The sequence below is a fragment of the Portunus trituberculatus genome, chromosome 37 (genome assembly GCF_017591435.1).
Source record: "Portunus trituberculatus isolate SZX2019 chromosome 37, ASM1759143v1, whole genome shotgun sequence".
Taxonomy (NCBI): Eukaryota; Metazoa; Arthropoda; class Malacostraca; order Decapoda; family Portunidae; genus Portunus; species Portunus trituberculatus.
Genome location: NC_059291.1, coordinates 8,506,687 through 8,516,776, shown reverse-complemented (window position 1 = coordinate 8,516,776; position 10,090 = coordinate 8,506,687).

Here is a 10,090-nt window from a genome sequence, read left to right as displayed (position 1 = left end):
TGACCTTGTGATACCAGATACAAAAACCCCAGAGAACATGGAAGAAAATTGAAAAGGAATATTTGCAGAAGACATCAAGAAACATAGCTTTCCTAACAGAATTAGGAATAAACTTTTAATAAGACTGTGTGTGGCAATCTATGAACATAAAGAAAATCTGGATAAAAGATTAAATGAAAACTGGACAGCATGAGCCTAGTCTGGCTCTTATCCTGTATCTCATAATTATGTAAATACAACTAGGTAAATAACACACACACACACACACACACATATACCATACAGCATACAATACCTCAGTCCAATGGGAAAAAGTGATCATGTGACATTAGAGTTGGAAATGCAGGAGGAGGATGGAATAAGATCGAGATGACTACAAAAAAGATAGATTAAATCATGCAAGAACAAATTTTGAAAAATTAAGAAATTTTTTTGCTGATACTGAATGAAGGAACATTATGAATGGAAGGACAATACAAGGGAAATATGAAATGTTCCTACAGAAATATAATGAAGGAGTAAAGAAATACCTACCTATCTAAAGAGATAAGAAAAGTATACACTTGGTGCAATGCCAGATGTACAGAAGTTAAAAAGGCAAAAGATAAAGCTTGGAAGAAACTCAAAAGCAGAGAAATGACAATAACAGACAGCAGTATAAGGATGTGAGAAATTAACATATTAGAGTAAGGAGAGAGGAAGAAAGAAACTTTCAGAAAGATGTGGTGCAAAAACGCAAAGATGAACCCAAGCTTTTCTACAAATTTATAAATGGTATGATGAAGAATAAGAAAACAATAGAAAAAATAATTAAAGAAGGGAAGACACACCAAACAGCAAAGGAAATGAGTGAAATAATGAAGGAGAGCTTCAAAACTGTGTTCACTTAAGAAGAAAATTTTGCAGAAACCAATAGGACATTGCACTGTCGAGGATTACAAGAAATCATAGTGCACAAAGAGGATATTACATTATTAGATAATTTAGATGTCAGAGAAGCAATGGGGCCAGATGGTGTATCAGGCTGGGTGCTAAAAGAATGTAAAGCAGCTGTTAGATCCAATTTAGGAAATACTTACAAGTTCATTAAATGAAGGAAGAGTACCACTAGAATGGAAGAGAGCCAATGTAATACTGATATTTAAAGTAAGAAAGGCAACTGAGCCATTAAATTACAGAAGTTATGTGAAATAGTTATCAAAGAAAAATGGCTTAAACATCTGGAAGAAGAACAAGTTATATTGAACAGACAATTTGGGTTCAGGACAGGATGGTCATGTGTGTCAAACTTATTAAAGTTTCTACTCAACAGTAATAGAAGGACTGGAAAGCAGAGATGGATGGATGGACGCAGTATACCTGGACATAAAGTCCCTCATGGCACACTACTTGGGAAACTAGAGAACATGGGAGGACTGCAAGGAACTTTGTTAGACTGGATAAGGGATTATTTGAAGAACAGGGAGATGAGAACTGTGATCAGAGATACATACTCATCTTAGGGTAAAGTAACAAGTGGAGTGCCACAAGGGTCAGTATTATTCCCCACTATGTTCCAGATATATGTAGACGACATTCACAATAGGGTAAACAGTTATATTAATTTGTTTGCTGATGGGGCAAAGCTGCTAAGAGTAATCAAAATCTAAGAAGACTGTTTGCTATTGCAGGAAGATATAAACAAAATCTAGGAGTGGAGTAAGAAGTGGAAATTGGAGTTCAATGCCAAGAAATGTCACGTAATGGAATTAGGAAAGAGTACAAGAAGACCGGTATGGAACTATCTGATGGAAAAGGAACAAATAATGAAGACTAATGAGGAAAAAGATCTGGGAGTGATTATACAGGAAACTCTGAACCCCCAAGACAAACAAGTAAGATATTTGGATTAGCATATAAAATGTTGACTAATATAAGAATGGCACTTCAATTCATGGACAAAGATATGATGAAAAAAATGATCACAAGCATGATACCTCCTAAGCTGGAATATGCAGTAATGGTGTGGTCACTGAGGTCTAAAAAAGATATAAGAAGATTAGAAAGGATTCAGAAGATAGCTACAAAGATGGTGCCAGAACTAAAGAACCTAACATATGAAGAAAGACTGAAGGTAATAGGACTGCCAACCTTACAAGATAGAAGAGAATGAGGAGACCTAATAACAATGCATAAAACAGTAAATGGAATGGAAAAGATAGACAAGGAAGACCTGGTGCTGGTGACTGAAAAAGCTAGGACAAGAGGACAAGAGGTAAAGAAGATTAGGATGAGGCATTGTGTGAAGGATATTGGAAAGTACAGTTTTCCACATAGAACGGTGGAAAAGTGGAATGCATTGAGTGACAAAGTTGTTATAGCACCTAATGTGCATAACTTTAAAGAAAAAAATTGGATAAATGGAGATGAGACACTATGAGCCCTGCTCAAACCCTGTACAATACAACTAGGTAAACACACACACACACACACACACACACACACACACACACACACACACACACACACAGTGTGGTGTGGTAAGCAAGCTTGAAAAAAGATATAAGTTTAGAATGGATCCAGAAGATAGCTACAAAGAAAGTGACAGAACTAAAAGACCTAACATATGAAGAAAGGCTGAAGGAAGTGGGACTGCCAACCTTACAAGATAGAAGGGAACGAGACCTAGTAACAATGTATAAAATAGTAAATGCCACTGAAAAGGTAGACAAGGAAGACCTGGTGCTGGTGACAGAAGAAAACAGAAGGACACAAGGACATGCAAAGAAAATTAGGATTAGGTAGAATGTGAAGGATATTAAAAAATACAATTTTCCACATAGAATGGTGGAAAAGTGGAATGCCTTGAGTGATGAAGTTGTTACAGCACATAATGAGCATAACTTTAAAGAAAAATTGGATAAATGGAGACATGGAGACTGGACACTGAGCCCTGCTCGAACCCTGTACAATAAAACTAAGTAAATACAACTAGGTAAATATACACACACACACATTTTGTAGACATGACATTGCATACATACCTAAAGAAATTGAAAAATATGAATAAGGAGCCAGGATAAAATGAACGTTGCTTGGACCATATTCAGTACAAATGGAATATAATAACTTGAATACAACTCCTATGCTAAAATGAGTCACAACACTAACACTGTGTGCTTCCTTTGTTTACCTCTCTCAAGACAAAGTCAAAACTGTCTGCAAGCAGTCTTAATGTACGACTGCAATGTATTGCATTGTATATGCAATTCTAATTTTTCCTATTAGCATGGACTTGTTATACATAGTACTTGATTTCAACTACTGTAACAGAGCTAGGTACACATGAAATGCAAACATACATCTGTTACTTACTTGCATGAGCTATAAGGCACAAGGATTACCTACTGACATTTTTAGTAATTTTAGCAACATAAAGGAATGAAAGCCCAAAATCCTGTAACACTAATACATGCCTGAATGCAGCCAGATATGCATAGTAGGCTGGTGTTGGTAGAGACACAGCTTTGCTGCACCGGGAATACAGATGACACATGCTGTATGTGAGTATTTCTAGTTCATCCATTGTCATGTTGTTGTCGTCCCACAACACACGGTAATGTGTAGGTCTTGTTGTACCTTGTATTTCCTAGATATTAAAAAGAAAAAAAATTTAAAATGTACACACATTGCCTCAATGGCCTAAACAGCTTATTAATTACTTCATAAATTGAATTCATTACACTGAAAACTATGTTTTTTACATCATGTACTCTACCTATAAGTGAACAAAAACTCAACAGAATAGGATACAATGAAGAATGGTTTCATCAACCACTTGAATATTTCATCCAACACTTCTCTCAATAGATGTAAGTGGAGTGCACTAACCATTACAGTACATATCAGCCATCATCCATCTCTGATGATAATAAGGGCAATCATGTCCAGCATGGAAGAAAACATTCCTTATTCTTTCTCTCACCCTAAACCTTCCAAACATTGGTTTAATTCAGTGACTATTCTTTCACTACCCAAAAACCATTTCATCAATAAAAATTGTCAAAACTTTTCCAGAACTAATTCTTCTCATGGTTCCTGGCATCTAACCAAAAATATCTACAATAACTTTTCTTCTTAAAGACTGGAACTCATTACCAAAAAGCTTACAAAGCATAGAATCCAAACACCTGTTCAAAGCAGCTCTCAGGAAATATTTACAAGATGAAGAAAGAGCAGCTGAATCAAATGACTATATCTATTACTAACCATGACAGTTTTAGAAATATAGATTAAGGTTGTACTTTTAATTCTAAGGAACAGTAGGTAAATAAGCTTAAGGTTTAATATTACTGTGTACCAAAGCTTTGTGTATAGTGACTCCTGTGCTGTCTGCCCCATCTTGCTGCATAAAAGAGACCCTACTAGAAATAAGTTGTAAAACTTTAGCAGGTTATCCTGGAGGAAGTATCTATGTACATTAACTGGTGTAATGGACATGAAGAATCCAAATAAACTTACTTACTTACTTAGTTACTTTCTTCATCTTTCCTTTCTGTTACAGCCCATGACCACTGTCATCTCATCTCTCTCTAAAGACTAACTATTTCCTCAAACATTTACTGAAGATGAATGATTTGGGGTTTATTCCATATTCTCCTTTACTCTCCAGCTACTTAATGCCTCTGATTAAGATAATTTCTAACAATGTTTTCCAAACCCTTGCTAGCCTAAACCTTCAAAAGCATTTGAAAATCCAGTACAAAGCTCTGATTTCCAAACTGTCCTCGTATAGCTTCTATCCTTCTCTTCTGGTCAAAATAAAAGGATATCTTGAAATCTTCCTCTTAAATAAGGTCAATTCAAAGAATGATGGTAATACAGAAGCAGGAAGGGAGTACCAGAGTTTACCAGAGAAAGGTATGAATGATTGAGAGTACTGGTCAACTCTTGCATTAGGGAGGTGGACAAGATAGGAGTGTGAGAAAGAAGAGATTCTTGCACAGCAAGGCCACAGTAGGGAAGGGAGGCGTACAGTTAGTAAGATCAGAAGAGCAATTGGCATGAAAATAGCTGTAGGAGATAGCAAAAGAAGCAGCATTTTTCAACCATCCCTGAAAAAAAAAAAGAAAGATTCCCCACAGACACCCCCAAGCTTCTTTGAGGGATTAGTGAGGTTTGGTGAGGAATGAGGGGATGGATTTCTTATCAAGAAAACCTTATTTTAAAAAAGAAATCAACATATAGCTACAGGGTATCTACCATCAACGTAACTGTCCATTTCTACTAGCAAAGCTTCACTGTGCCATATGATTGCAAAGATGCACCTTCTTTTTTTTTCTTATAACTCAATCAATGAACCATAAGTTTTTCCATATCCATACATGAGCACTATCACACCTATACAATACTAACAGTTTGACACTAACAGTTTTTGCTTCCTTATATATATACATATATATATATATATATATATATATATATATATATATATATATATATATATATATATATATATATATATATATATATATATATATATATATATATATATATATATATATATATGGGTCTATTTCCAAATAAGTGAAACTCCTATTCATAAACCTTCACTCTAACATTTTTTCCTTGAAGCTAATATGGGAAGGAAATTGGTTTCCAGGTTTCTACTCATTGCTCCCTTGCCATGCCTATTGATACTCCTGACACGTTGGAGACTTCACTGGCCTTCCACGGGCTGTAATGGGGGATGAGCATTTGAGTGTATACGTTCATGGAGAGAAAAAAAAAAAAAAACTATCATAGCGACTTACAATAACACAGTTATAAAATAAAATAAAAAATTGGGTAAATGTTTATAATCACTATATTCCTAAAATTCCTAAAATAGTATAGCTAATAGATAGTATATGACTCGTACTTACTTTCTATCGGGGTTTTAGTGGGTGCTCTATAGAACAGTGCTTGTTTTAGCCTCACCACTTCCAATTTCTAAGTCCAGTGTTTGTGTGCTGTCTACACCAACTTGTGTCGACTGGGCCTCTTAACACACGTGCGCCGCGTCCGCAACAACACGATGTAGTTCCTTTTGCTCGCCATATTTGAAGCGGCATACCAATAATTATTTGAAGTGGCGAGTGTGTGTCCACGTTTAAGAGCAAGTCGAACGTGGAACACAAAAAGAACAACACTTCAGATGGAAGGAAATATTGTTTTTTTCTTCAGTCAGTTATGAAAATATAGGAAATACGCTAACTAGGGGAAATGACGTCAAATATATATACGCACGTGGAAATTTACAGAAGCCTCGTGGCTGAATTTCTTTCCATCGGGGAATTCTTAGCTGTTTTAGGCAGGTTCAAAGAGGGATACACGAAGAACAACACTTCAGATGAGAGGAAATATTATTCTTCCTTCAGTCACCTATAAAATTCATTCAAATACGCTAACTACGGAAATGACGTCAGGGATTACGCCAACGGAAGATTCCAGAACCTTGGTTTTGAATTTGGATCATTCGGAAAAATCTCGCTCTTTCTCGCCGTTTTAAGCAAGTTGAAAGAGGAACACGCGAAGAACAACGTTTCAGATACGTATAAATATTCTTATTCCTCCATTAAGTGAACAAAATAAAGCAAATACGCTATAAACTACGGGAAATGACGTCACTAATGTATTCCTCCACCACTAAGTGAACTGGAAGGTGGACTCGCCGCCCTCCACCCTAACACAGTAGTCGTTTGTCCGCCATGATGGATTCCACTGCTTCTCTTCCTCGGTGCTCTGATTGTGACCTCGGCCTCCTCGACTTTTTCCATAAGTACACAGGGAAGGCACGAGACCTGTTTGATGTGAGCCTGCGACACAGACAGAAAAGGCAGGTTTGGTGTTGAATCGCCGTGTTTGTATTATTCTGGAATTTTACCAAAAAAAAATGAAGTGCTCGCGTCTAGTGTGGCCGTAACAACACTCGTCAAATTTCCCTAGAATACCCCCTGTATCACGGAACGGGTGATGTTGAATACAGTATATGATTATATCCTACTGAATGGTAATTACAAGGAGGTAATAAATTCCCCGTGAGCGAGCGAAGCGACCGAACCACCCGTCCTGTGATACAGTGGGTATTCTAGGGAAATTCCCCCGGTTAGGAGAACCCTAGGTTAGGTTTGTTTAGGTTGTTAATAACCTTAGGGGTGGGGCTCCGGGGTGAGCAGCCCCCCGGCCATTTTACACACGTCGCTACATCTAGGGATTTATGGGATAATTTTTACGAGAAATCCTGATTATCAGGGATTTTCTGAAAATTTCCCGTAGATTTTTTTTCTGCGGTCAAAATCAGCCTCATTTGCTTCCCACCCCCCAAAAAAAAAAAAACCGATTCCCACAGTCCCCCAAGTTTGTTGGGGGGAAAGGGGAGAAATTTTAGGAATTTACACTGTACAGTGATTGTAAACATTTACCAAAAATTGTTTATAAATAATCTAACTACATGAATGAAGTTCACAAGTTCAGATACAGATAAACGCTGTTCAGGACAGTACGTAATTAGCTTATCACCAGAGTCTGACAGAGAACGTTCAAAGGTTCTTCTCTAGAATCACTGCTCCACGCTGATCTGTATAATACGTATAGCACAGTGCAGTATATGTAACGTGTTTACCATCAGTGAGACTTTTGGTGAGTGCTCGGCTAGTGTGTCGTACACAAGCCTTCAAATGTGTGTTCGGCGAGTTTTTTAGAAGTCCAGCAGGCTGCGGCGAGTCACGGAGCTCCATCACACTCGGAAATGAGCAGTACACTGACTTGCATTTGTTTCTAGCTGGGGTTTGTGGGTAACTGCTGAATAGGATTCTTATTGTGTCTATAGTTCTTTTGTCCAATGACGTGCCACCACCTCTTAACAGCACGAGCTGCACCAATGGGAATTTGCTATATGTATTCATAAGCGGGGCACAGCTGGGCAGACAGGTGCACAGACATCTGTGTGAGCAGTTCAGCCATGGCCACCAGTGACACTAGTTGTAAACGTTGCGAATTTGATAACTGGGAAATCATCGCTCCTGCGATGCAAGTCAGTGTACAATCGAGAAGAGGACCAGTCAGGACCGTCATCCTTTCGTTAAGGTATTGTGAGGAGGGTATTGGTAGAGGTAGGGCATATTGTGTGAAGCTATAAGAGAACCGGCGTGGGGGAGAGGGAAACTGCCCCAAAGCAAAGATACGGTAGGTTAGGTTTATGTTAGGGTTAGTTTAGTGTTGGAGGGGGGGTCTGGGGGGGGCGCAGCACCCCCGGTTAGGTTAGGTTTATGTTAGGGTTAGGTTAGTGTTGTAGGGGGGGTCCGAGGTGGGTTAGGATACGTTAGGTTAGTGTTGTAGGGGGCTCCGGGAGGGCACAGACCCCCGGTTAGGTTAGGTTACTTTAGGTTAGGTTTTTGTCCTTAGATTTTTTTGGATCGCCATATCTCGCCTTTTTTGGCTCCCCAAAACCCGATTCCCCACAGTCCCCCAAGCTTGTTGGGGGGAAGAAAGGGGGAGGGGAGAGGAAAGGGAGGGAGCAGTGGTTCTGTAGTTTTACCCGTTCAAATTTACTTTTGAAAAAAGCAGTACAAAACCAAGTAACAATGTACAAAAGTTAATAAAATAAACACGACTTCCGTAAGCATGGCCTGGACACCTTACTTACCCGTTATGCTTGGAACCAAGCATAATGAGTTCCATGTAACCCCACTTCCTACACTACCAACCTTAAAGAAAACAAGCGCATATAACAACTTACCAAGAAAAGAGGAGATAGCCATATTCAAGAATGTTTACCTAGAAATAACACACACACACACCCGGTAGCTCAGTGGTTAGAGCGCTGGCTTCACAAGCCAGAGGACCGAGGACCGGAGTTCGATTCCCCGGCCGGGTGGAGATATTTGGGTGTGTTTCCTTTCACGTGTAGCCCCTGTTCACCTAGCAGTGAGTAGGTACGGGAATGTAAATCGAGGAGTTGTGACCTTGTTGTCCCGGTGTGTGGTGTGTGCCTGGTCTCAGGCCTATCCGAGATCGGAAATAATGAGCTCTGAGCTCGTTCCGTAGGGTAGCGTCTGGCTGTCTCGTCAGAGACTGCAGCAGATCAAACAGTGAAACACACACCGCAGAGTGTAGTGGTTAGCATGCTCGGCTTACAATCAAGAGGGTCCGGGTTCGATTAATGTGCAGAAGAGGTCCCCCTAGAGGTCCCCCTTACCAATCTCTTCAAAGTAGTCATTATGAAGAAGTTATAATAGTATACTTGTGATGTATAAAAATTTCGGAAGGCGGTCGACCTTACATAGGTCGCACTGCTTTCTTGCAAATCACCCATCTCCGCCAGAATCTAAGTCCCTAACAGATCCGTTCACTGTGGTACGCAGGTGAAACTGAGCCTCGCAACACCTCAGTCACGTACCTCTGCCCTGACAGGAACAAGTTCCTATTACATGTGAATTGACAAAATGTCATCAACGTATGTGTTATTAGACAAAAATGGAAATAATGCACCACCTTTCTCTTTGATGATAACTTATCTTCATCTTTTTCCTCAATTCACACTTTCATTCATGTACTTCTATTAATTTTCAAACATGAACGCTTTTCATTGGTTCCTGAGCGCAGATATCAGCGCAGGTATCAATCCGCAATGAAGGATGAGGGTAATACGTGTACAGGTGCCCAGTCCTTACCCTGCACCCGCCATGACACGCTGTGAAGACTGTGATCTCGGCTTGCTGGAGTTTGCTGTCAAGTACAGCGGAAAGGTTGTGAATTTGATTGCTGGGAAATCATCGCTCCTGCGATGCAAGTCAGTGTACAATCGAGAAGAGAACCAGCCAGGACCATCATCCTTTCGTTAAGGTATTGTGAGGAAGGGTATTGGTAGAGGTAGGGCATATTGTGTGAAGCTACAAGAGAACCGGTGTGGGGGGAGGGAAGCTGCCCCAAAGCAAGGATACGTTAGGTTAGGTTTATGTTAGGGTTAGGTTAGTGTTGTAGGTGGGGGGTCCGGGGGGCGCAGCCTCCCCGGTTAGGTTAGGTTAGGTTTATGCTAGGATTAGGTTAGTGTTATAGGGGGGAGGGTTAG